The sequence below is a fragment of the Neovison vison genome, chromosome 5, assembly GCF_020171115.1.
Source record: "Neovison vison isolate M4711 chromosome 5, ASM_NN_V1, whole genome shotgun sequence".
Lineage (NCBI taxonomy): Eukaryota > Metazoa > Chordata > Mammalia > Carnivora > Mustelidae > Neogale > Neogale vison.
Window position 1 is genome coordinate 34656886 of NC_058095.1, and position 27062 is coordinate 34683947.

The 27062-nt window shown below is 50.6% G+C and overlaps 1 long non-coding RNA gene across 3 annotated transcripts; it reads left to right on the forward strand.

Moving 5' to 3' along the window:
- The first annotated feature begins 620 nt into the window (after nt 1-620).
- Nucleotides 621-24323, forward strand: LOC122906484. 3 transcript variants are annotated; one of them, XR_006384544.1, is made up of 5 exons: nt 621-3364; nt 4332-4438; nt 13768-13932; nt 21516-21603; nt 24300-24323. It is a non-coding gene; the product is annotated as an uncharacterized LOC122906484 (long non-coding RNA). The 3 variants fall into 3 exon arrangements; XR_006384543.1 differs by lacking the exon at nt 24300-24323 and adding an exon at nt 21835-21852; XR_006384542.1 differs by lacking the exons at nt 13768-13932; nt 21516-21603; nt 24300-24323 and having other exon boundaries at nt 4332-5654.
- Nucleotides 24324-27062: the final 2739 nt, after the last annotated feature.

A 27062-nucleotide genomic window follows, 5' to 3' on the forward strand; every position in this document is an offset into this window, starting at 1 on the left:
TCTGGGCAGGAATCCAACAAATAAATAAAACGTCTAAGACGGCGTGACAACAATGTGTATTTGGGTGCGTGCCCGTGTTCCTCCGTCTGAACACACACTCACACCCGGTAAGGAAGACAAACGGGGCTCATGCCTCAGAGTAATTAATCCTCTCACTAATTGACTCTCTCCCCTAACCTAATGGTAGTGGTCACTGCAGATATCTGGAGAGATAGCAAAGATGTGGGGGAGAGACCCCCAAAACTAACCATGTTTGGGACTGAGATTTGAATTTTTTCTGGACTTGGCAGCTCTAAGCCCCCCTCCCTTTTGGGGGGGTCAAGATTCAATAGATATTGCTGCCTCACCAGCCTCTCCATGTTTGTATTCATTAAGATCTCCTGATCTTGCAGATGACCAGGAACTGTCCACGTACACACGGAAGTCTTTCATCAATCTCAGAGACTAGAAGCCACCCACTGCCCCTCTGCTGGATGTGTCCCACCTTCGGGCAACAGCAAAGTTCCCGCTTCCCTGCTGTTTCCCCAGGAGCCCAGCCCCTGCACCCCTTCCTCTCAGTCATGACTTAGTCTTCCTGGGCCCGGGATGTGTCCTGCAGCCCCTAATAGAGCAGGTGAAGTTTCAAATGGGCTGGGAAGCAGTCTTGGGTAGGTAGGAGGGAAAGCTTCGGAAGGGATGAGGCCACGGCAAGGATGGGAAGAAGCTTCTAGAAACAAACCCACTCATGCACAGGTGGAGAGATACAGAAGCACAGAAAAGAGCAGTGCACCTGGCAAGAGTGAGGCCTCCGGGGACAGAGGAGGAAAAAAAAAAAAGTAGAGAGCATGCAATGTCTCAAGTGTGTGAGAGGGCAGACAGATGACCCGTCTCAGTGACCCTGAGGGGGGCAGTTCTGTGTGTTGTCATGGGGATGGAACCCTCCTACTTTCTCCCACAGCACCCTCAGTTCTCAGGACTGGAGAAAGAGGCAGGGAAGAGGGTGTTGGTCTTGGATCAACTCCCTGGTAGCTGAGCTGGCCAGAAAGGGCCCAAGGCCCACAGTTGGTTTGCTGATGCAGCTTCAAGGCTTGGGTTTGGGAGGTGAATGTCAACTGTCACCCCTTTGAGGTGGCAGCTCTGCTCTGTTGCCCTCCATAGAGGCTAAATAAATAATTGCTGAGATCCATAAACCACTTAGCCTAGGGAGAAGAAGGAGAAGGGAAGGGAAGCTCCCCAGGAAAAAAAAAGAAAATCCACTTCCCTCCCCCACTAAACACATTCTTAATTGTCCCTTGGGAACATTTGTACATTTGACCAAAGCAAATCCCCAAGCAGTAACAGCAAAATTCGTCATAGGGGCTGGCAGTCCTGAGAGAGCTAGGGGTCTGGGAAGGGGGAAGGCGGGGAGACCTGGCCGGCATGTCTGAGAAGGTGAGAAACTTGGCTCTTTTCTCCCTGTCTCTGTCAGGCCGTAGAGAGAAAGTGAACAAGAGGAATAAAGTTCCAGAGTAAAGAAAGAGAAGGACACATAAAAGGCAAATCCAAACTAGAAAGGAAAGAAAGTGAAGAAGAAAGAAAAAGGTGGGGAGAGATGGGGCCGGGGGAGACGTGCTAATAAAAAAGGGTGAAGGCGGCCCCAGGAGGCTGGGCCTCGTCCCAAACCATCGGTCTTCATTGTCTCCGTGTGTGCAAAGGCAACTCCGGCATAAGGAAAAGCCACTATTGAAGCCGCGGCTTTATTTTATATCCTATACATCAGGAGGGAGGCAAAGCTTTATTTTCGCCAAGAGACAGATATTTTATTTCTCTCTTACGGTTTTATGTGTGAGAGATGTCAGGTTACCACAATGGATGGCTAATGCATAGGCAAGAGGAGGCCGTGTTGGCATGCTGTGTGTCATGGGGTCTTGGGGGGGTGAGCGGGCCTGGGATTTAGGGCTGATGGGACACTCTGGGGGATTTCTGCTAAAACATCTCTCTTCATAAATCCAGAAGCATGGTCAGCTCAACAGGGAGAAGAAGGAGTTTTAGAGGGAAAAGAGTTGGGCTTAGAAATAAATGAACACACAAAGGAGCCGCTTCCCTTCCGACAGGCTGGGGCACCGGGGGGCAAGGTGGCCTGGTGGAAAAGCAGAGACCCACATCCAAACACACGCGCACCTTGGCGAGGAAGTGTTTTCCTACAGAACCCACTGTCATTGTGCTTCCTTTCCCTGTTTTATATTTTTCTACGCTTTTCTTCCCTCTCTTCACCAGAAATCTTTTTTTTTCCCCCCATCTCCTTAGAGCCTTGGGGGGAAAGAGCTATTAATTTGCAAATCATCTGATCTGTGAAAGGATCAAGATGCCTGTTTTTCACTGCTAAATCCAATGTCTTGGGTGGACACACATAGGCACACGCGAGCCCATCATGCTGAGAATCCTGGGAGTGGAGGTGCCAGATTGGAGTCCGAGAAACATGCCCCACTCCCCGCTTCCCCCTGGGACCTATGGCTGAATTAAGCCTTAGATCCCAAACTGCACAGTGTTCATATTTTTGAACCCAGAGAGAAGGGGGAGATGAGGGGACAAAGAGAGAAAGGGAAGTGTGTTAATTGATGTGTGCCATTCAGGACTTGGAGTAGTCTCCCTACTCCCAGCCCCCCAAACCCTTTCTTCCAAGAGTTCCAAGAGCTCTATTCATTCCCAAGTCCTCCTCTTCTAATGTTGTGATTTCTTGGTCTGTAACCACTGTGGACCTCTAGACAATGAACACGGTGTGTGTGGGGGGGACTGACCACACATTGTCCGTAGCTGGGGCCTCTGGGAAAGTCATTTAACCTTCCAGGGCCTCAGTTTCCTCATCCGCCTTGGGCTAAGCAATTGTTAAGGTCCCTTCCAGCTCCAACCGAACGAGATAATGTGTGAAAACATTTTGTAAACGCTAAAGCCGGACGAATGCCAGGGATTATTATTACGATTCTAATCAATCCTCCTTTCTCCACATGGATCTTGGCTGTTTAGCACCAGCAAGCAGACTAAAGAGGGCTGAAAGCGAGAGAGCTTAGCGGAGATGGAAAAGCTCTGTGGCGTGGACAGAAAAAAAAAAAAAAAAACCGAAAACCCTGCATCTCCAGAAACATTCTGTGTCTGGGTGTCTCCCGGGGTGCCTGGTGGGAGGGGTTGGGAAGAAGAGGAGGCCTGACTCAGTATGACCCACTGCAGTCTACGTGGAGGCTGAGAGTGTATTTTTTTCTCAGGCTTCATTTGTCTCCAAGTGACTGACACAAGAACCTGATGTGAAGGCGATCTGCAATTGTTTTTTTTTCCAGCAAGAAAGGAAAGAGCAAGGTGTAGCTGATTAGCAAGTTAATTATTTCAGTATCCCAAGGGTTCCGGTGTGGTGGTAAGTTGCCCAGCCCTGGTGTAATTTCACAGTCCGTGCATTTCCTGGTGAGCACCTGGGGCGCCCGGGTCTGTCTCTCTCTCCAACCACCGGCCTCCTGTCTTCTTGACACACCTGGGGAGATGGGCAGGGCTGAAGAGGAAGATGGCACTGCGCACGTTTGGCCTGGGCCGCACGTGGGGGGCCAGCAAGAGAACACAGCGGAGGAATCCTCTACCGCCACTGGGTGTTTAATTATCTGGCCTTTCCTTTTTTTTTTTTTTTTAAATCTTTTGTTTAATAAATATTAATGAAGCAGATTATCAGAAAGTGGAGGAGCTAGGTTATTTTCTCCACACTCAGCGCGCAGAGCCACTGGGCACGAGGGGGGCCCTTTTGCCTCTCCCTCCTCCGAGCCCTTGCCAATCTCTCCAGCAGTCAGGTTTGCTTTCTTAACTCTGCCCACCACTTGGTCTGCGAAGGCCTCCTCTAGTCTGACTTCAAGGTCTGATTTCCCCTTGCGGGAGAGGATTGTGTGGTCAAATGGACGATTCCCTCTGAGAGATAAGTTGGGGATATGAACATGAGCCCCAGAACCAGCAGCTTCGGCCACTCTCTGCTCTCCAGCGGAAGGGCCAGCCCCCTGCCGCTCCTCCTGAGGTGGACGGAGGGAGGGCTCTGACGTTTACTTAAGACTGGTCCCATCTGCTCAGACTGGCCTTTCATAAGGGGAGGGATTTATGCAGTGTCCTTGTGCACAGACCTGGGATTTGCCCGAAAACCTCGGGCCTCCGAGAATATTGTTGAACGCTAAAATGTTCAGCCACGGAGATGATTTATGATTTGTCTGCATGGACAGGGTGTGTGTGTGTGTGTGTGTGTGTGTGTGTCTTTGTTGGGGAGAGGCACAAACATTGATGGGTGCTTTTCACCATTCCTACTTCTAAATCCAAACATTAGGAAACTTCTTTTTCTGTATTTAACTCAGGAAGCAGCCCACGGCATCAGGCTCTGGAGAGCCAACTTCCTGACTTCAGTGATGTGAAGATGGTCTAATACGTTTTTGGTGCCGGCAAGCAGCTGTCCCCCAAGCAGGTTGGCTGATACCCCTGCTGGTGGAAAGGGGCCGGGGGCTTATGGAAACACAGCTCTGATGGTTGCTTCATTGTGGGTGGCAGAGGATTTGGGGAACAGGGCTGGGTGAATTGCTGTTTCAACTCCTTTGGGCTGTCTTTACCTTACAGGCCTTGGGGATCTCAGTAGGGGAGAAATTGGAGAAACTTAGAATACAGGAAGCAGGTGTAGGGAGTTCCTTGGCTCAGTCTTGGTGCCACGCCAAACTGAAGCCCGGGGATGGTAAACAGAGATCCTACAGAGCCGTTTTGGATGTTCCATGTGGGATCTTGGCCCTGGTTCCTGGGAGATTGAGAAGGCTTTAGCAAGCTGTGGGGACACCTACAAATTCCCTTTGTTCATCAGCTTTGGGAAGTAAATGCAACCTCTTTTCACTGCCTAGTGGCTGGGAAGGCGCATTTTCGGCCTCCGTGAGCTTCATTTGGGGTTCTGCCATTTTCTTGCTCATGTTCCAAGTTTGGACTTCCCAGGTCTTGAGTTTTCTTTTCCCTCAGGCCATTCATAATTTAGCCAACAGCCTAGGCCAGGGGGACTCACACATTTTGAAAGGAGAGCTTGGCAAGCCCCTAACTACATGGGAGTTGGTTCTCATTTGGGCTCAAGGGATGATAACGGCTTCCCCTTAAAAAAGAAGCATTTCTGTGACTCTTTTAACGAAGGATTTACTACTAATTTGATAAGTTCAGTGCCCTTTTTCCCCCTCATTCTGAATGAATAACTTTGTCAGTCAACCCCGAGGGTCTGCAGAACCTATAAAAATGCTTCCTTTGGTCTCCCGATTTTAACACATTCTGGGGCTGGGGCTACCTCTGACAGACCCAGACGGGGGAGGGGCAGAGACATTCCAGAGACCTGGGCTTAGAGTGTTATCTCTTCCCCTACCCCAAATCCTCACCCTCCATGTTATCTGTCTTTAAGTCACAGGCAGGGACCTCCTAGGGAAGTGCGAAGGGCGGGGTCTTAATCAGGTTTGGGGAAGCAGAGGGAATAAGTCGAGCTCAAAGAAAGATGGGGATGGTCAGAATGTTGGGGGACCCTCCTCTCTTATACTTCTTATGCGTTGTCTATGAAGGTCTGCAAATTATGCACTGGTAGCAGTCATCTGGAGTGTATAGGTCGGAATTTGCCAAATGCCACTTGGCCGAAACAGCGTTAAATAAAATTGTAAGAAATGTTACTGGGCCTTGCATGGGTTATTTAATCCTATCAATGATAAACAATATTAATGGGTAGCATCTCAGCTGGCACAATATCGTGTTTCATTTATATACACCGAGATATATTTAAGCATGAAAGATAGAGTTTTTGGACGCATGTATTTCTCAGCGATTACTTGGAAGAAATGTGATGGAAGCAGTAGAAACACCTCTTCTCTCGCCATGTAAACCTGCCCCCTGCACCCACAGGCTGCCAGTCCTACATATTTCCAGGGCTGGCCGGCCACATACACACTGTCACAGGTGGGCCTCCACTGGTAGGTGTAAACATCGATGCTATAAGTGTAGGTCCAGGTTTATGCAGATGTACACAACAACACACACACACACACACACACACACCTGCATATTAGAGTGACATATTGGGTCTCCCACCCTTCTGTAAACGGATGCTGCTGTGAACCTGCAGACCATCCCATGGGTGGATATTTACATTACACAGATATGATATTTACATGCACAGATACAAGTGTTCTCACACGCGAGCACCTCTGTACAGAGGCTCCTACCTGAGTGTGCATCTGCGTACGTGAGCACCTTTGTACACACGTCCTCCTACACCTGCGGTGTCCATCGACAAGCTCCATATGGCCACAGTGTCCCAGCTGCCCTGTTATTCTCAGAGGCTCCAGACCTGGGGGACAATATTTGAATTGGGTGTTTGCCCTGTATGAGCCCTGAGGCCTCCAGAATGGAAGGCCAGAAGGAACGGGGGGTCAACATTGCCAGCCTGCCTGGCCTCTGATGAAAATAACATGAAACCCCAGGGGATGGGACAAGGGGTTGTGTAGCTGGTCTCTGCAGCTAGGGATGCCTCCAGAAGAAGATCGATCTTATATTTGCTCATTTAAATGTCAGGATACCTGAGTGGCTTCTGTGGTCCTGTTTCTGTTGCCACTTGTCTGTGAGCTTAGGTAACCTGCTCTCTGGGCTTTACTTTCTGCCTCTGTAAAGTGAAGTATTGGCCCTTCTCAGCCATGGTGGGTACACAGTAGAATCATCTGGGGAGCTTTTGAAAAAATACAGACGCCTGGGATCCATCCCAGACCAATTAGATCAGACTCTCTTGGGGGGGAGGGAAGTGCCCAGCATCTTATTTTTTTTTAAAAGCACCCCTGGTGATTCTATATTCAACCAATGCTGAGACCCACTGGCCTAGATACTCTCCAAAACTCTGTGCTCTGGAGGACCTTTTCATATATAAAGCACCATGCAGGGCACCAGGACACTCTGCTGAAAGTTCTGATTCACTGGCTTAAGATCCTACAAAGCCATTAAAATCACTCTTCTTTCCATTTAGGAAGAAGGAAATTTTTTTAAAAAAGATATTGTTTATTTATTTGACGGACAGAGATCACAAGTAGGCAGAGAGGCAGGCAGAGAGAGAGGAGGAAGCGTGCTCCCCGCTGAACAGAGAGCCTGATGCGATGCGGGACTCGATCCCAGGACCCTGAGATCATGACCTGAGCCACAGGTAGACTTTAACCCACTGAGCCACCCAGGCGCCCCAGAAGAAGGAAAAAAAATTTTTTTTTAAGATTTTATTTACTTATTTTACAGGCAGATCACAAGTAGGCAGAGAGGCAGGCAGAGAGAGAGAGTGGAGGAAGCAGGCTCTCTGCCGAGCAGAGAGCGAGACTTGGGGCTTGATCCCAGGACCCTAGGATCGTGATGTGAGCCGAAGGCAGAGGCTTTAACCTACTGAGCCACCCAGGCGCCCCAAGAAGGAAAAAAATTTTTTTTTTAGATTTTATTTTATTTTTTTATTTGACAGAGATCACAAGGAGGCAGAGGCAGGCAGAGAGAGGGAGAGGAGGAAGCAGGCTCCCCGCTGAGCAGAGAGCCCGATGCAGGGCTTTTATCCCAGGACCTTGGGATCATGACCTGAGCCAAAGGCAGAGACTTAACCCACTGAGCCACCCAGGTGCCCCAAGAAGGAAAATTTTTGAACAAACGTCCACCTTTCCAGTTGTCTCTTTGTTTCCTTCTATCTTTGTTCTAATCCCCCATCTCTCACACCCTCACTCATCAAACATTAATTATATGCCATATATGCAAATACTATAAGCAGGCGCCTGATCACTGTGATAGAAACCTTGCTACCTGCCCATATTTTATGTCTACTTTCCCACCCAAGTTGGTGGGTGGCAGAGTATTTTTAGTAGGGTAGATGTTAAGGCACAGGCCCCCAGAGGGTTGGGGTGGGGGAATGTTTTCTCCCTCCCCCAGCTCTGAGTCTGGGAACAGCCGCCCCTCGGCCCATGCCCCAGTTCTAGAGGCTGGCGAGGTGGCTGAAGAAAGCCTTGAGCTTCGTGTCCTAGAAAGCTGCTGTCAGACTTGGGCCTTTGGGAATCCTACCTTAATATTCTCCAACAGCCGTTCACCAGACAGAGCCAGTCCCCCTTGAAAACACATCGACTTGCAGGCCCACACCTGCCGAAGGAGGCTGAGCCCAGCTGGGGTGCCTTATCCACGTGGCAGGTGGAAGGCAGAGCTGGGCAGAATGCGCTGCCAGCCTGGGGGGCCCTTTTTCTGGTTGGGGGGTAATGAAGAGAGTAGGGGCAGGGGTCCAGCCTTCCACCTGGAGGGGGGGTGGAGCTGGAGGGTTTATTCTAGACAGAGAGCCTCCATTTCTGCCTCCATGCTATCACTCCCCAGGGTTGATGTTTGGGGTGCCTGCCCCCAGAGAAAATCAGCCGTGGCTGGTTCGCTCTCCCACTCTTTCTCTCTCTTCAGCTCCACCAGCTGGCTGACAAGACAGGCTCGGCTGGGTTGATTTTCTCCTGAAGGTGTTTGGACGAGTTTTATTTATTTATTTGTTTGTTTAAAGCTTTTATTTATTTGAGAGAGAGAGAGAGAGAGGAGGAGAAAGGGAGAGGGAGAAGCAGACTCCCCAAACAAGGAGCCTGCATGGGGCTCCATTCCGGGACCCTGGGATCATGACCTGAGCCGGAGGCAGATGCTTAACTGACAGGCCCTCAGGTGCCCCCGACTAGTCTTCCTTAGGGAAATTGCTCCAATGTGCCAGGTGGGCACTGCGATGGGGCCCAAGACCCCTGTGGTTTCAGCTTAACGTCTCCTGTCCACGTGTGCTATTTCTCCATTTGCCTCTTGACTTTCCCCCCTTCTTTTGTTTTGTCCCCTTCCCCCCTGTTGACATGCCAAGTCAGGTCTTGGCCCCCAGGGAGGCCTGCACATACGGTGCTAAAGGTGGTTGATCCCAGCAGCTACCCTTCCTCCTTCTCCCTCACCTCCCCTGCACTGACGGCAGGCCTGTTGCTAGGGAGGGAGCCCCACTCACCGCACAGGATCTTCAGATTGTCTATGCAGAGCCAGAGCCCAGCTTCCCACGCTTGCGCCCCTTCCCAGGGCCTACCTCCCCTTGGGCCTGGGGAGCATCACACCCCAGGATGTGATGGATTCCCCAGGCACCTTCAAAGGGCTCCGCATTTGTTTGCAATGCAGACCTTGAATCCTGCTCTGGTCATAAACGTTGTTTATTTTGACTAGGACCTACTGAAAGGGGATTGGGGGTTAGGGAGGGCACAGAGAGGATGCCTAGGGAAGATCATAAAACCATTAGCAGGACAGGGCTTTTAGAGGTCAAAGGATCATAGAATTTTCTGGCTGGCAGGAACGTAGGCCATTAGGAAGGTCAGAGATGACCCTCTGTCAGCAAGAGGCGTCTAGGTGCCACTTGGAGCTAGGGTGGGGATCTTTGGGCCTCTTTCTAGAAAGTGGACACAGGGTGTGGGGGCATGACCCCCCAATAACCTTACACGGGGTGGGGCACTAGTTTGCTGAACATGATGGATTTGCCCTCCCAGTGGGAAGAACCAGTTGCTCGAATGTGCAGTGGAGCTCCTTGTTCTGGGGAGTGGGCACAGCTCAGGGTAAAGGAAATACAATCTTGCTCCTATCATTACTTGGAGCAGCTAGTAAATACCAGGTGCTAAGCCTGATCTCTTCCAGTACCTGCAAAACAATTATGAAAGAGAAGTTACTGCCATTTTGCAGAGAGGATAAACTGAAGCTCAGAGAAGGGAGGTGGTTTGCCCAAGGCCACACAGCAAGTTAGTGGTAAGGCTAGAGCCAAATCTTAATGCTTTGCGTTCTTTAAACCTAATCTCCTTCCCACTTTCTCTCCCCTCCACCACCTGCTTTGGTCTGGTCCTAAAGTAACCAAATGGGAGCTGGGCTCCCATCCCTCTAAAGCTCATGGTAGGGTCTCAGGAACGCTCAGGAGTAAACCTCCTTCTAGTAAGAACATCAGAGTCCAGGGCTCCTTCCAGTCCCTGGCATAGACCTGTCTCACTTTGCAGAGAACATGCTCCCATAAATCCTGCCATAGTCTGGAAACCTTGCCCTTTGTTTGCTGTGTGACTCAGAGCAAGTCACTTTACCTCTCTGAGCCACACTCTCTGGACTCATCTTTAGACCTGAGATCTTCATGGAAGGTGAGGTTTGGTGGTGGAGGTAGTGGCAAGCTGGTCCCTTTTGAGCTCCTCTGTGGTGTCATAGCTCTGAGGGGTAGGAGGAGATAAGACTTGGTTTTGCCCTCAAGGCTGACTCAGACCATGAAAAAGACAACTCAAAAGCAGACAAGGCTGGGCTGGTTAAGATTCCTGCTGAGAATGGGAGGGTGAGAGCCAGGGCAGAGGCTGGACTGTGAAGAGGCAGCTTAAGCAGCAAGTTATTCCCTGATCTCCTGACTGTGTAATCCAGTTGCTTGGAGAATGGAAAATCCCTTCTCCTCCCCCCTCCCCCACAAAGGCCTCCTAATAGGCCTGCCAGCCTTGGGGCGCTCATCAGCCCAGACATCACTCTGAGAACAGGCTGCCAGGGGTCCCTATCATCCCCGTCCCTCAGTAGAAGATGGGGAAGCTGGGAGAGGGGCAGGGGTTTGGGGACTTGTGTGTATGTGTGTGTGCGCGTGGGGAGGGTGTCCCCAGCTCTCTGGCCTACCCAAAGGACTGGGGACACTGATGGGCCTGGGCCTGTGTGCTGAGGGAAACTTCAGGGCCAGGGCCAGGGGCAGGACGGTTGGGTATTAGGGCAGAGGTGCCTTGGGCAGGGCTTACTATAAAACAGCCCATCATTTCATCCCTCATGTTCCTTTCACATTTTTATTTGAAGATGGCTCCCTCCCCAGCACCTTTGCCTCCCCACCCCCTACACGTTCACTCATCCGTCTCTGGAGCCACTGACAGCTGCCCTGCGGGTGAACTCCAGATCCTCCTGCCGCTGGAGAGACCCTGGGTGGTGGTGGGGGGTCGGTCAGGCCAGAGCACGCCCTGTTCCAGCTCCCCAGCCCTCCAGGGAGTCACTCCCTCGTGATAGTGGCACCTTTGGTTCCAGGAACGAGAGTTAGAGGGAAGAAAATGAAGGAAGGAAGGAGCAGGTAGGAGAACCAGGAGGAGGATGAGAACGGAAGAAAGGAGGGGGGCGGGAAGAAGAGGAAGGAAAAATAAAGCCAAGCAGCAGCACTGGAGAGGAAAAGAGGGGACTTGGGATAGGAGAAGGGAGAGGAAGGAAAGGAGGAGGGAGGGCTGGGGCCAGAGGATTGGGAAGAACTCCTAGGGAGATGCTTAAGAGGTTGGGGGAGCCAGACGGGGCTGGAGGCTGGGGTTTGGAGGAGGGGGGGCTACCCTGATACAGGAAAGCCCAGGTCTCCCCAGGTGTGTGGGATGAAGCTGGAGGGGGCCTCCTGCCCACTTAGGTCTACCTCTGGGAACTCAGCCCTCTCTCAGGCTGAAGGGTAAGCACTAGGAGGCCATGGACACAGACTGGTGCTCTGGGCTGTAATCAGGGGGTCTCCTGCTCAGGCTGCGATGACCAGCCTGCTGAAATCCTTTCGTTCCTTCCCACACAGTGGTGACTGTTTCTTCCCAGCCGACATGCCCATGCCCACCTCATCTGGCCTCATGGCTAGCCTCTGTCCTGCCTGCTCTTCTTTGGCTGCAGTGCCCACTGGGAATTGGTCCTAATTGTTGGCTGGTGATGTGATGTTGGACCAGGCCTTAAAGACCAAGTGTTTTCTTTTTTTTCTTTAAAGATTTTATTTATTTATTTGACAGAGAGAGAGAGAGATCACAAGTAGGCAGAGAGGCAGGCTGAGAGAGAGAGAGGGGGGAAGCAGGCTCCCTGCTGAGCAGAAAACCTGATGCGGGACTCGATCCCAGGACCCTGAGATCATGACCTGAGCTGAAGACAGCGACTTAACCCACTGAGCTACCCAGGCGCCCCAAGGCCAAGTGTTTTCTACCCCTTCACTTTACAAGTGGGGAACTAAGGCCTAGAGACGGGAAGAAACTTGCTCACAGTCACGTTGTGAGTTAACAGGGAGCCCTGCCTTTCTAATATTGCAGGCAAACATGGAAGCAACAGCCAAAGGTTGGGGGCAGCCTGGTGTCTCTCTGGAGAGGGCCAACATTCGATACCCTCTGCTGGGAACACCGCCACGGGGTTTTGCATCTTAGCGGAGGGAAAACACTTGTGATTCCAATAGTTAACTACATTCTGAGTGTATGCCAGCAACTTTGATGTATATTATTCTTGATAACTCCTCATACATATCCTGTCTGGGGAATAGTCTATGGTCTGCATTTACAGAGACATAAATCAAGGCTCAGAGATGTTAAGTAATTTGCTCAAAGTCACACAGCTAGGGTTTTGAGATGGGATTTGCTCATGCCACATTCTCTCTTGGATGATGAAGCCAATGCTCTCTACCCTCACCCTATTCTCTAGCCCCTCCCCTCAATGCTCCAGGGATTAGACCTGAGTCACCCCCCCCACCCCTGCCTTATGCTGTACAGGGCTGATATTGCCAAGGAGAACCCAGATGGGTACGATCCTCTGACCATGACCCACTGACTCCCTCCAAAGACCCCACAAGGACAAGGGTAAGGTCCCCCGAGACTCTGTGTGATTTATCTGGTAATATTGTTATTTTATGGGATGGGCCAAAGAGGTGTCAGGAAGCAAGTTTGCTGTAAATCTCTTTTCTCTGCTCCCTTTCCCTTTGCATGTCCCTTCCTGGGATTTATGGTAGAAAATGTTCAGAGCTAGGGACTTGGGGCTTGGGTTCAGGCTTGGGGTGGGAAGGCAAGGGGCAATACATCTTCCTCCTCTGAGATCCGCTACACGTGCAAGTGTGTGTGTGTGTGTGTGTGTGTGTGTGTGCGTGCGTACTAGCCACGCTCCATCGCAAGCCTGCAGCATATAGACTGCAAAATCTTTATTAAGACCTCCATGGCACTTGAATGGCTCTGTGGACAGAGTGTATTACCTGCACTTGAGGTGTGTGATGGGGAAAAACCCACACGCTGGTGCCCCCTGTGTGCTTCCCTCACTGGTGCTGTGTGAATTTCTGAATCAGTCCAGGAACCTGGGAGCAAGAGCCTTCCTGGGAGCAGATGTGTGACCCTCCAAAGATGGGAAGAAGCAGGGGGCTCCCCATGGGGCAGCTGGAAAGGAACCTGCTTGTGGGTACTTTTTGCAATTGGGGACACAGGTAGGAGGGCAGCTTAAAGTCTGCCTTTAAGAGACACCAAAGCTCCTGTCCCTGGGTGAAGTAGGCCCCAGTTGGGGAAGTTGCCTTGGCTTGTACTGTGGGTGCTATGTTCCGACCCAGCTCCCTGAGGACAGGGAGCAAGCAGCTGCAAAGCTGATTCACTCGGCACGTGGCCATCGCCTTGCTGGAGGGTCTGTCCCAGGAGGTGAGCACGAGGTCACACTGGTGCACCCTCTCCCCTTTTACTCCTCTCCCCCCACCCCCATCCTGAGCTTTCAGGGCTGTGAATGCTGCATTGTTTCCTCAAAGCAGAGCTACAGTCAGAGGTCTAGAGAGAGCTCCACCCAAAGAAGGACAACACAGGACACAGGAATGGGGAAGGAGAGGGAAGAATCTGAGTAGGGGATGGGAAGCAGGGGAGAAGCTGGGAAGCCTTTCCTGACTTCTCCCGCCACTCCCTTCCCCAGAGGCCTCTTGTCTCTGTTGAACCCCCTTCCCATCCCCAAGCTTCTCACACAGGTTCTGATGTTCTCCACTTCTGGTCCCCTCCATTGCAGGGGAATTTCTCCAGAGTCTGTGGTGCCCGGAGGACATGGCCGGGGCACCCCCACAACTCGCCACAGTCCTTCATCCAGTGTACAGGACCTCAGGGAGCACTCAGTGAATCCTGCCAACTGAATCCAGGAGAAAAGCGGAGACGTCACCCTTCGCATTAATACCAGGTCACTCTCCCACCCCGTTTTCTCCCCTGCTCCGCTCCCCCTGCCCAGACCAGGGCTGTGCTGTGTCTCTAGTTAAATATATGGAATTATCTATTACAATACTTCAATATTTATTACATTGATTTCACTTTAAATGCTTTGTAAATCATAGCAAAAAATAATGGCCTTCCAACAGAGAGTCATATACCGTAATCAACTGGAAGAAAGTCGGCATTGTAATTTAAAATAAAAAAAATCCTTATGTGAGGCTCTCGTTTAAATTAAGAGACAGGACGTGATTCAAATAATAAGACCCCAGTGAGGCTGGCTTTTCTTGGCAAATTAGTAGAGGTTTTAACTGGAACTGAAAAGGTGTTAAGGTGGAACGCTGACCTTATTAGACCTTAATTATTTTCTGTTGTTACACTCCTGGAGCAGAGGTCTCCCCCTACCCCCACCCAAAGTGGCCATGTTAAGCCTCATCGCAGAAATTTTGGCTTTAGAGAGATATCACTTCTCAAGAGGTATTAGTGGGATAAAGAGAAGACGCCGGGCAGGTGTCCCTTTGCTTCATCCCAGAGTTTCTGGGGCCCCCACAACTCCTGTTTGTAGGCAACCTCCCTTTCCTTGAGAGCGGAGAATTCACCTCACCTCACTGTACCTCTGGCTTCTTGCAGTCAAACTTCCAGTGTCAGCCTCCTCCCCGGGGTCTATGTCCCCTGTGGGTTCCCAAAGCCTGTGTCCCGCTGGCGGAGAGAGAGGAGGGGCCTGTGCTTGCGGGGGGGGGGGGGTGTGTGTGCAGCCGCCCACGCTTTCCTTGTTTTTCACCCCAACCTATCTGCTCTGCCTTTCGTTGTGGCCAAGTTTGTCTGATTATTGGTCCCCAAACTAGCCAGACCCTGCCCAAGATGCCCAGGGCCCCTGGAGATGATCTCAGAGCAAATTCCCTCCTCTCTCAGTATAGATGAGTCGAGTAAATGACCTAGCGCTGTGCCTGGCGCAGGGTGGGCACACAAGAGTGAGGCTTTTATTTTTTGCAGGAAGGAAGGGCAGTCAGGAAATTCTTTTCCACTTGCTCCCAGAACCCCCACCCCCACTCCCACAATATATCCCGCTGGCCCCCAGGGTGGGGTGCCGTGATAGGAAAGACATACAGAGCTCCAGGAAGCCCCAGTGCAGATTTCCATTTCCACACACTCCTCCCGGAAGATCACCTGGCTGAGCTCTTTTTACTAAACTCAATCAGCTCCATTCCTCCCACTGGCTTCCAAACTGACTTCAGATTTGATCAGAATGAAGGAGAACTTTCTCCAATGCCTGGTGACTTGGGGACCATGTCTGGTGGTTCATCACTATGCAGGAGAAGGTGGAGGTGGGAGGATGAGGGAGAGTGATGGCACAGGCCTGCAGGTGGCGTTGGGGGGACCCATGAGGCCATTACAGGTGAGAGGGATCTCCAAAGGAAGAGGGAAATGATGGCTTGAGTCTGTTGCCCATCAGCTGTGAATGTCAGGGCATATACTATAGCCGTGGGACCTGTATTCTTTGGAGGATATCCAGAATCCTAGAACTGCAGCTCTGAAAGGGTGTTAGGAACTATCTAGGCAGACTCTCTGGCTTTATAAAGGGGACCCTGAGGCAGTGTAAAATGATCAAACACCCTGCCTGAGAGTCCATGGAGGTGCAGAGTCGAGATGGTGAGGGAGGAGACACAAGCTATATGTGCTGTGGTCTCTGGCCCGGGGGATTGGCCGAACTGGCATGCGGGAGCCTGGATGTGCAGACGTTGACCTTGGGCCAGGCATGTACCGGCAGGGGTGGACCAGTCCCTGCTCCTGGCCAGCTGGAGTGACCCTTTCTGGACCCCATTCGTGTCTCTCATCACTCAGAAAGGCCATGGATAAAGGACATTGTGCCAAAGGAGCCAAGGGTTTGGGCTCCTGCCAAGGCAGCTGTATATGACCCTAGAAGCACTTCCCTTCCCTGAACCCGTTGCTTCCCTGCCCTGGGGTGATGAGTGGGCTGGCCACAAGCTATGGCATGCTACATACAGGTTGGAGGGACTTTTTTGGCCAGCCTGGGTGTAGAGATCCAGATATAGAGATAATGTAATCAAACTGATTTTGTAGGCTCTGAGGGAGTTTTGCTTCCCTTTCTGCTATCTTCCTTGTGGCTTACCTCCAAATTCTGCCTCACGCCTACCAAGATGGGACAAGGGAAGAAGCTTAATTTCCTAACAACATGACCGTAAGATAGCTGACAGGTCTCTTCTACCCATGTTACAGGGAAATAAACTGAGGCACAGATAGATTCTCTACCCAGCCTTCCCCTCTCCCCAGCTGCTGAGAGGCAGAACCAGGATAGGAACCCAAGTGTGTCTGGCCCTGGATCTGTGATAATTCACGGATTATGGGCTCCCTGAGGGGCAGGGATTTGCGGACGACTTGTTCACTGCCCTATCCTCAGTCGCTGGAATAGTGCCCAGTACACAGTGATGAATAAATATTACTAAATGATGAATGTCAGCTTGGAGGGAAGGTTTGGTGTAGCAAAAACGAGTTAGCAATAAACTTACTGGGGGCTTTATCTTACATCACAGTTTCACAGAAGGCTCTGCGCAGTGAAGAATTTGGAGTAGCATTTCCTTGTTCCGGGGAGCCCTTTCTGGCTGTTTTTCTATCCAGTTACCATCATGCCAGAGGTTGGGGCCTCAGTGGTTAAGGGAAAAGGAACTAAAATGCAGAAATGGCAACACTGGTGGTAGAGTCATATCTCTGTAGACATTCAGATGATGTCACAGAGGGAAATACTATCTTGCTCCTTGGGAAAGCCCCTGGGAAGAACTTGTGGAGAAGAGAACTTCACACGTTTTCCTAATCAATTCATCCTTTAGTTTTATGACTTCAGAGATTGGCCCTCGATGCAAGGGCACCCACCTTTTACTTTAAAAATTGGAAGCAGCCAATTTTTATTGAGCACCTACTATAGGCCATGCACTGGGTTAGGTCCTGGCAGGTGCAGGAAGGCCCAAGGCATGGCCCCTGGCACTTGGGAACATGGTCAGTGCCTCAGCAGCCAAGCTGGTCCAGCAGCTTGCCTGGCTCTTCCTTCTCTCCTTCTTGGTACGCAGAGAGAGTCACTATCTCCCTCCAGGTCAGCCTAAGGGTCTCTCTGCCCACTCCCACCCTCACTTCTCACCCTCCACCCCCAGCTCCTTGCTGACTGAAAAGGTGCAAAAGGGAATCTGAGAGATTGTGTGCTGTTTGTTTTGGGTTCAATGGAATCTCATTTACACGTGTTAATTGCAACTAATTGGCACTAATTGGATGAACAGGAAACCCTCTGGGAACACTCATACCTTTAATTTGTAGTAAATATCATTAATTAACATATGCTAATTAGAACCAATTAACATTGATTAAGGGTTTCCAGCTACTTGGAAAGTACAACTCTGTGTCCTCCTCCCTTGGTTGCCTGAAGTCAGCGTAAAATACACCATGTAAAGTCTGGGCAGGGAGAGGACTCCCCTTCTGGAGACATCTCCAGGTGGGGGAAAGCCTGCACCCAAGCTGGGTGTTTGAAGGATGGCACCCTGTCCTCTCCCGTCCCCAGGGGCAGAGGGATATGCAGGGGTCTGGGCTGTGAGGTTAGTGAGAGAGTCTGATTGTTGGGAGGCTCTCCCAACAGCTGCTGAGGGTGCAGCTGCTGAGACCAAGCAGTGTTAAGCCTCTCCTTCAGAGATCCTGGAGGCTAAGACACCCATCAGCCCGAGTCCTGTTTGGTGCGCGCGCGCGCGCACACACACACACACACACACACACACTCCTCCTCCATCTGACAAAGTTATGTTTACGTTGACCTCCTCCATCTAACAACGTTATGTCAAGGTTGACCCCCTCTATCTGACATTGATGTATGAATGGGGATACCTCCGTGGTCTGACGGATGCCATGGATGGTGGGACCATCTCAGTCAGAGATTTCCGATTTCTTTTGCCCATCTTAGGATGTCTCTCACTCAAGACCGGGATGCTGTTCAAATTATCCAGAGGATTGGTGTCAGATTAAAAAATATATATATCATTTGCCTGGGAACCATAAGTCTTTTCAGTCTACTTTCAGTTCTATTACTAACTAGCTATGAGACTCTTGGATTCATTAAAGTATGCATATAAATTCTTTTTAGTCCAATTACAAAAAATTAAGTGTTCACGGCCGACTTCCCCCTTCACCCCCCCATCCAAGATTGCCTTTTCTGTAATAAGCTTCCAAGGCCCTACCTTTCCTTTTCTGCAATCACCTTACTGCATTGTGTCCCATGTCCATCTTCATCAACAGACCACAGTTTCCCTGAAACCAGGATTCAAGCCTGGCTTGTTCATTGTGGCACTTCACGGGCATTAAACAAGCTGCTGTTGAGTTAAATAATACATGGGACGAAAAAAATTTGTTGAACAAATGAATGAACACATACAACAAGGCCATCTTTAATTTCAGCCACCACAGAGGAAACAACATTTGTGGTGTGTGTGTGTGTGTGTGTGTATAATAAAATATGTTATTTATATCAAAAGCACTCATGTAACACGAATATCTATCCCCAAATCTTAATGCTATTTTTGCTCTAACAACTTCGAAAGTATGTGTTCCAAACTTTAAAAACCAAAGAAATCACTTAAAACTTTCATTATTTACATCTATTGTGGATTTATTTTTGTGAATCTTGAATAATACTTTTTTTTTAAAAGATTTTATTTGACAGAGAGCGAAATCACAAGTAGGCAGCAGAGAGACAGAGGGGAAGCAGGCTCCCTGCTGAGTAGAGAGCCCGATGCGGGGCTTGATCTCAGGACTCTGAGGCTCAACCCACTGAGCCACCGAGGTGCCCCGTTGAATGATACTGTTTATTTATTTATTTGTTAGAGAGAGAGAGAGAGAGAGAGCATGAGTATAGGCAGGCAGAGTGGCAGGCAGAGGCAGAGGGAGAAGCAGGCTCCCTGCCGAGCAAGGAGCCCGATGTGGGACTTGATCTCAGGACCTTGAGATCATGACCCGAGCCGAAAGCAGCCACTTAACCAACTGAGCCATCCAGGTGTCCCAAATAATACTGTTTTAATTTAAATGTCTGTTTCAGTCCTTCTGAACGGAGGTAGCAAACAGTGACTCAAAAATTAAAACTAAAAGTTTATTATTAAAAATTCATGAGACTAAATATGTATACTTCTGCCAGCACTGAGAACTGTTACTGGGTACATCCTGAAGCCAGTTTTCTCGTCTGTGCCATGTGGCTATGGGTACTTGTACTAACTCTCTAGGCTGCTCATGTAGGAAGTGTGGGTGATTTGGTAACCCCAGGAAAGGAGTATTCTCCAGGCCACCTGAGAAGAAATGTCTCCCTAACTCTCTAACTCCCATATCCTAGCTATTGGCTCTGATGTAAAAAGATAAGGGCCTGAATGGGACAGAACCTGGTAGAATCCTCACCTCACCTCCCAGGGGACCTTGGTGGTAGATCCTTCCTTACCTAAACAGAGAAAAACAGGACTGGACAGGGCAAGGAGGCAGGGGAGAGAGTGTTTTGGGATTCAGGACAATGCAAATGCAAGGTTGGAAAGTTTGCCCTGTGAGAGGCTTTCCCCCCACAAAGGAAAAAGTGGATTAAAAGCCTTTGGGGTACATGCATTCATTCACTAAATTCTCCTATAACCTAATGATGCAGGCACCATTATACCCATTTCACAGATGAGGGAACTGAGGCTCAGAGAGGTCAATTACATGTCCCTGCTCACACAGCCAAGTGGCTGGGCTACAATTTGAACTGAAGTTTGGCTGCTCTGTGCTGCCTCTGTCTCCCACCCACATTTTTGGTGCCCATAGAATGGCTCCAGGAAGCTGTGGCTCCTGGGATGTTGTCCGCAAGGCAGGGAGCTCCTGGCCCTGTTTCAGTCTCAGCAGCATTGTGGAGTGGTTGCCTCATTCCCAGCTCCCTCCCCAAGAAAGCTGAGGTCTGAGGGAGAGCTGCTGGCAAGGTTCACAGCAGCTTAATTACCAAAGTGATTTTAATTTGTTTTTGTTAATTGAAATCTCATTAAGCAAGTAATTTACTCCAACACAGCTCAGGAGTCCACAATTCTATGGGTGAGGAGGCAAAAGGGGTTTTTAAAACTTGCCTTAATCTGGAGAGTGTGCTTCTCGCTTTGTCTTGTGGCCTGTGTGTGTGAGTGGGTGTGCACATGAGTGGGTGGGCACGTGTTGCTCCTGTGGAAGGGCCCCTCCGGCTGGCCAGGGATACCCTTTCTCCTTCTTGGCCTGCACTCCTCTGTCCCACCACCCCGGGCCCTGGAGCCCACCTGCCTTGCCCCATACCCTGGGATGATGAGAAAAAAGGGAACCCAGGTCATCCCTCTGTAGAGCGTGTGTGCACCCAAGCATAGGGCCTGTGGTATAGACACCACTGGTATGCCAAGGACTGCTCTAGGCACGAGCTGGAGACACTGGGGGCATGCATGGCCCCTTTTGAAGGAGGTCTTTTCTGAGCTTTGGACTTTGTGAGTTCACTTGCTAAATGCTCTGAGTCATCTTTCCTAACTCCTATTATCCCACGTGCAGCAACGCCTTTGCCAAGGTTGTGCTCCCCAGATTGTAAACTCCCAAGAGGGCGTAGTCCCCTCTGCTTCCTCAGAGCTGTAGCCCCGGCTTAGCTGTGGGGCTTCTTACCTGGGTTTGGGTGGGCCAATTCTTTATCAGATGAGACTCTATTGGGAACTGCAAGTCTTTTTAGCATTCCTGTCTTCCTTATTTAATACCAGGAGCATATCTCCAAATAACAGTGACAACTCAAACACGCCCTTCTCCTGTTTCCAACTTCTTCCAAGTGGAGTGGGGATTCGAAACCAGCCCAACTGTCCACACAGTGCCTGGCACATTGTAGGTCTTCCGTGAGCCTTTGTTGAGTGGGTGACTGAGCGTGGATGTGCGGTGCCTCCAATCTGGTCGGTGCTTGTCCATGATGTGCGTGCATGCGTGTGTGCGTGTGTGCGTGTGTGTGTGTGTGTGTGTGTGTGTGTGTGTGTGACTGAGCATTGCATAAGCTGTTCCTTTGGTCTGTGCCCCTGGATGTCCCGGGCCAGCAGTGGGTTCTGAGCCCTACTGCACCCTGGGGTCCTGGTTCTCCAGAGCTCAGACTACACCCGGCATCTTCCCTCTCTCTCTTTGTGGCCTTGTTCCCTGGCTGCCTCTCCGAGGCCCCCGCCACCCAGCTGCCTCCTCCTTTTGCCCCCGACTACGGCCACTTGGTAGTTTCCCAGGCCTGACATTTCCAACATGCAATGCCATATGTATTGCCACTCTCAGGTAATTATCACGTAAAATTAAGCTAGTCTTGTACATGAAACCAGCAATTAGCCAGGGATTGAAGGTCAGGGAGAGCTCGTTTATAGAGTCGCTAACAAAATGTTAAGTGGAAGTGTGTGTCAGATGGGCCAGGAGGCTGGATTAGCCGGGGTCGCAGCAGTGGGACTGGAGAGCCGTGGAGACTCCCGGCTCTGCAGCACTGGGCACAGCAGGAGGAGCTGGGGATTTATAGCTCACACTTTTCTCTTCCAGCTCTCAATCTGGGGCGCGGCTTTGAAAGAAGGTTGCTAAGCCTGCTAAATCCTAGTGCACACCAACACCCCGTTCATCTGGAAACCTGGTAGGTCCTGCCTAAAAGTCTGGCTGTCAGTTTCACCTCCTGCCTGGCTGCCCACCACCCTGGCATTTTACACTCAAGTCTTTTACATCTGCTTTGGGCGTCTGAAGACAGGAAGGTCTTTCAAGACTCAAAAATTTGATACATTCCATTCCCTTTGTTTGGAACACCTTTCCCTCTCTCCCAACTCTGCCTTATCATCAACCTGGAAATTTTCTTTCTTTCTTTTTTTAGAGGCAGAGTGGCAAGCATGCATGTGCACATGCTCAAGTTGCGGGGAGGGGCAGAGAGAGAGAGAGAATCTTCACCCGCCTCCAGTAAGCCTGATGCAGGGCTCGATCTCACAACCCTGAGATCATGACTTGAGCTGAAATCAAGAGTTGGATACTTAACTGACTGAGCCACCCAGGTTCTGTATCATGCGGCCAGGCCCATTGCCCAAGACGATATTCATAGAGAATCTGCTTCAGGAACAAAGACACAGTCCCGTCACCATCCCTCATGGGACTTAATTTTAACCCTCTTCACCCTCTTTCTTGCCCTCCTCTGTGCTTGTTCCCTTTTGTCCAAAGACCTCTTGAGATGCGGCATTGGAACAGGATAAGACTATCACCTTCCTTTGCCTAGAACCTAGAATCTGGGTTGGAATCCAAGACCACGTTATTGGGGCCCATATCTCAACCCTAGGAAACATTTTACCATGGGAGACAAAGCTGGGAATGAGCAAAATTCTTCTTAAATTCTGTTTTACATTTAAAAAAAGTCTGCCAAGGGGCACCTGGGTAGCTCAGTTGGGTGTATCTGACTCTTTTTTTTTTTTTTTTAAAGATTTTATTTATTTATTTGACAGAGAGAGATCGCAAGTAGGCAGAGAGGCAGGCAGAGAGAGAGAGAGAGAGAGAGGAAAGCAGGCTCTCTGCTCAGCAGAGAGCCCGATGCAGGACTCGATCCCAGGACCCTGGGATCGTGACCTGAGCCGAAGGCAGCGGCTTAACCCACTGAGCCACCCAGGCGCCCCTTGGTGTATCCGACTCTTGATTCCAGCTCAGGTTATGATCTTGGGGTCATGAGATTGAGTCCTGAGTTGGGATCTGTGCTGAGCGTGGGGCCTGCTTGGGATTCTCTCTTTCCTTTTCCTTCTGCCCCTCCCCCTGCTTGCACTCTCTCTCTAAAACAAGGAAAAAAACCCTACCATAAACAAAGTCCAAACACAAATGATAAGCTGGGGATAAATTATTTGTAACTCATATCGTGGGCTAATTTCCTTAATAGATAAAGAGAATCCACAAATCAATATGAGAAAGATCTACAACCTGAAAGAAGTAGGAGCAAAAGATAGCAGGAAATTGACAGAGAAGGACCTGAAAATTGTTCTTAAATATATGAAAAGTGTTTAACTTCATTCATCATAAGAGTAATGCAAAATTTTTCACCTGTCACATTACATTGGCAAAGATCAAAAAGTGTGATAATGTTCTGTCAGTCAAGGGAGAGGAAACAGACACTCTCCTATATTGTGGGGGCAAACTGGAGAAATCTCTCTGGGGGGAAATGTGGCTTTATCTGCTAAAATTTAAACATGCAGAAACATTTTGATTTGGGATTCCACCTCTAGGAATGTATCCTGCAGACTGACTTACGCACGCAGGTCAGAAGATGCGCTCAACAAGGGCGGAAACTTTCTCCTATTTTGTTCACTTCTCTCTCTCTGGCACCTGGATTGCTGCCCAGGACATAGTAGATACTCAAAAAATGTCTACTGAATGAATGAATGAATGAATGAATATGGAAAAGGACACATATTCAAGGTTATTTGTTGCAAAATTTTTGGTAAGAGCCAAAACCCAGAAATAATGTAGATGTCTAACTACCATGGAATAGTATATCGGTGTTATAAGAAGATCAGGGCAGCTCTCCATGTACCGATCCGTAAGAACCTCCAAGATATTAATCTTATTAAGTGAGAAAAGCAGGGTGTAGAAAAATGTGCATAATAAGAGCACATCTAGATATTTGCTTGTCTCTCTAAGAACATCTCTGGAAGGAAGCTCCCAAGGCAGCCACCATGCTTGCTTCTCGGTAGAGGAACTGGGATCGTGGAGGATGGGTTAGGAGTAGCTTTACTTTTCGGTGTATTCTCTTAGATTCCTTTAATTGTAGGTCAGACGAAAGTACTACCTATTCAAACAAACAAATACAATTCACAATTTAAAAGGAGCTGGGGGGCACCTGGGTGGCTCAGTGGGTTAAGTGCCTGCCTTCAGCTCAGGTCACCATCCCAGGGTCCTGGGATCGAGCCCCACATCAGGCTCCCCGCTCAGTGGGGATCCTGCTTCTCTTGCTATCTCTGTTGTTATCTCTGTCTCTCTCTCAAATAAATAAAATCTTGAAAAAAATAGAAATCTTTTGGGTCTGTCCACCTGCGTACACTCGTTTCAGTACATGTCCTGGGATGCCCACGTATGCGTATGCCGACATACATGGACGATTCCGATTTACTTTGCTCACAATTGCGGTTTTGTTATCCCAGATGAACCTAGTTCCTGAGGCCTTCCCCCGCGTCCCCCGCCCCCACTCAATAATCTTCCACGGCTCCCTATTGTCTCTAAAGTCCAAACTCCCTGTTCCGGTCTCAGGATCTCCTGTTATCCGACCCCGATCTGCCTCTCACCCCTCCCTGCTCCTGGTCTTCCCCACAGGAAAATGGAACTACTTGCTCGCCCACCTGCCGCTATCCCCGCTGTGCCCGGGACTGTGCTTCCTGGGAAATCAAGAACGGCTCTCCTCCCCCGCCACAAGTCATCGGCACTCTTTAAGCCTCATCACACATCTCTTCCTCCAGGAGGGCGTCCTTGATACCTCAAGCTGGAAGTGGTCTCTCACTTTTTATTTTATTTTATTTTATTTATTTATTTGACAGAAAGAGATCACAAGTAGGCAGAGAGGCAGGCAGAGAGAGAGGAAGGGAAGCAGGCCCCCTGCTGAGCAGAGAGCACGATGCGGGACTCAATCCCAGGACCCTGAGATCATGACCTGAGCCAAAGGCAGTGGCTTAACCCACTGAGCCACCCAGGCGCCCGGTCTCTCACTTTTTATCTGCAGTTCTCTTACAGCATATAGGTTCTTTGAACCTGATAGTAAAGCCATTTCCATACCTGAAAACTCTTCTCCTAAGCTATTGGAAGGAAGGCAGGGTTCACACTTGATTCCTGTTTGTATTGTCCTCAGAGCCCTGGGGAAGTGTCAGACACATACGAGATATTCAAGAAATGCTAAAGGAATGCATAGGCCTAAGTCTAGGTGGTGGGTAAGTGTGTCCAGCGTTTGTATCATCTGAGCCATCATTGTCACCCTCATCGTCTGCGGTGGGGAAAGACTTCCACAGCTCTACTTGCGCACAGCCTGTGTGGGGCCTTCTGGAGAGCGGCTCAGCACGAGCACATAGCCGCCCATCCACGCCCACCAGCCTGGCCGCAGAAGAGGGGCCCAGACGTGACCAGACGGTGAGGCAGCCGCATTCCAGACGGATGAAGCACGCCTGGAAAGTCACATGTCTGGCTCACCAACCCACCTGCAGGCGCTCAAGCTTTACAGACCCTCAGGCTGACCTGGGGTTCGAGTCCCCCCTTTTGCTGTGTGACCGTGCAAACGACAAGTCACTGAGCCTCGGGTCCTCACCTATGACAGGGGAACAGCCAGACCTGCCTCGAATGTTGCTCTGAGGATGGGTGAGAGGGTCTGGTAGGTGCCTTGCTGTGGACCTGGCATCTGGCAAGTTCTCTGGGGCTGATTACCCAGAACCCGGGCCTGCCAAGCCGCAAACATTCGGGGAGTCACATCAGCCCAAGCTAAACCTAGAAAGGTAAATGTATTGCCAAAAACCCCATATGCCAAGCAGCTCTTTAGTGCAAAGCCAAACAGATTTTTTTCTGGCCCAACTATTGTTTGGGATTATTTTGCCACACATAATGCTCTGTTGGTGAGAACACTCGAGACCTACCCAGGGTGTGGGGCATACGATGGAAACACATGCAAAAGGACTGTGTGTGTGTACACAGACCCATGGAGGTGTGTGCTTACCGTGCAGAGGCGTGCACACCGCTCACATGCCAGCGCACTCCCCAATGGTCACACAGGCGAGCGTCCCCGTGACTGTCCATGTACTCACACACAGAGGTGTCTGCCTAAGACCATTCATATGGTAGCATCAGCGTGGTGGCCTTGGTCGACGAGAACGTGCTGTCACAGTGAAGAACGACTGGGTGGAGAGACGACCAGAAAAGATAGGGCAAAAAGGAAAAAGACATGTAAAGACTAAAAATGTGAGGGAGGGGTAAAAGGCGACAGAGTGAGGGGGCTAAGCAGGAACTTGAACCCCTTGTGGGTTGAACCCTCCCGCTGCCGATTCCCAGCTCACTAACTCAGGGCGGTCACTCCCCCTATCTCTGCCTCAGTTGCTCATCTGTAAGATGGGGCTAAGAAGAACAGCACCACTCATTGGGACCCTTGTGAGGACTGAGTAAGTGAATACAGGTAAAGTGCTCCATGGAGCCTGGTACGACCACGTGGTGGTGAGGGGCCTGGCGCCACCCCCCCCCAAGCCCCGGGCCTCTTTCCTCGGCTCCAGGCTTCTGTCCCTCCTCCTCCCTCTCCGCCCCATTGTGCTCCCACTGCACCCCACAGCATCCTGGTCTTTGCCAGAGCCAGGCTGGGAGCAGGCAGTGCGTGCCATGGGCAGGGAAAGAAAGCCAAAGGGAGCAGGAGGAAGTAGAGACGCTGGCTCTGAAATGTGGCTTCTTTCTTTCCCGTTTCCCTAGCCACGCTCCCAGAGGCTTGGGAGGTTTGGGGGTGGGGGTAGAGGGAGAGCTCCAAAGAACAGACAATCCCAGCTATTCCCTGGTGGGCTTGGGGTCAGGCCCCCTCCTCGCTCCATCTGCCTCAGCCACAGCCTGTGCCATCCTGCTTGCCAGCCCAGCCCAGCCCAGCCCTGCCCAGCAGGCTGGGATCCCAGGCCGTGCCAGCCCTGGCCCGCCTAGGGGTAGGAGCGGGCTGCAGCCCGGGGTCTGCGAAGGGCTCTGTCACTTCGTTTGATTTTTCCTTATCCCCTCTTTGCTTTCAGAGCCCCGGTCTTCCCCAGCCCTGCGGCTCTGACTCTGGTCTGTGCCAGCCTCTGGCTGTCTCGTCCATCCCTGCATCTCTGTCACCACCTGCCTGGGAGCTCCTGCCAGCTCTGGGCTCAGGAAGCGTCAGGCCCTGTCAGCCTCGGCTCCTGCACACCCCCTCCCCCCAGCTGAAGTCTGGAGACCCCAGCATCTGGAGGGGCTGGCTCTCTGCTCTGGCTGCCCTGGGCCCAGGGTCCCCAACCCTTCCCCTCTTGTCCTCTCCCCAGCAACTGGAGCCTTCTTCCCACCCCTCTGCCTCCTCCCTGCCCAGGACAGCTTGCTTCCCTCCAGGCCTTGGCT